At 43.6% G+C, this 287-nt stretch overlaps 1 long non-coding RNA gene across 2 annotated transcripts in view; it reads right to left on the reverse strand.

The window, feature by feature from the left end:
• The window catches only part of LOC119417776, a 6,148-nt gene that overhangs the window by 1,574 nt on the left and 4,287 nt on the right, over nucleotides 1-287 (reverse strand). The window lies entirely within an intron of this gene.

A 287-nucleotide genomic window follows, 5' to 3' on the forward strand; every position in this document is an offset into this window, starting at 1 on the left:
GACACAAAAACTGTTTTCTTCCTCATCAAGGTATTTTTTACCAGCAGAGAAGTGGTTAGAGCTCATGACAGAAAGTTCACAAGATTTAAATTTTATGTGGTTTACATCATCTTTCCGTGCACACGTGGCTTTTATTCCAGGTGCTCTGGTTTCCTCCCACAGAACAAAAACATGTAGGTTCATTGGTGATACCAAACTGCCCCTAGATGTGATGAGAGAGTGAATGGTTGTCGTCTCCATGTGTCCCTGTGATGGACTGGAGACCTGTCCAGTGTCCCTGTGATGGA

This window comes from Nematolebias whitei, chromosome 11 (assembly GCF_014905685.2).
Source record: "Nematolebias whitei isolate Nwh7 chromosome 11, NemWhi1, whole genome shotgun sequence".
NCBI classification, from domain to species: Eukaryota; Metazoa; Chordata; class Actinopteri; order Cyprinodontiformes; family Rivulidae; genus Nematolebias; species Nematolebias whitei.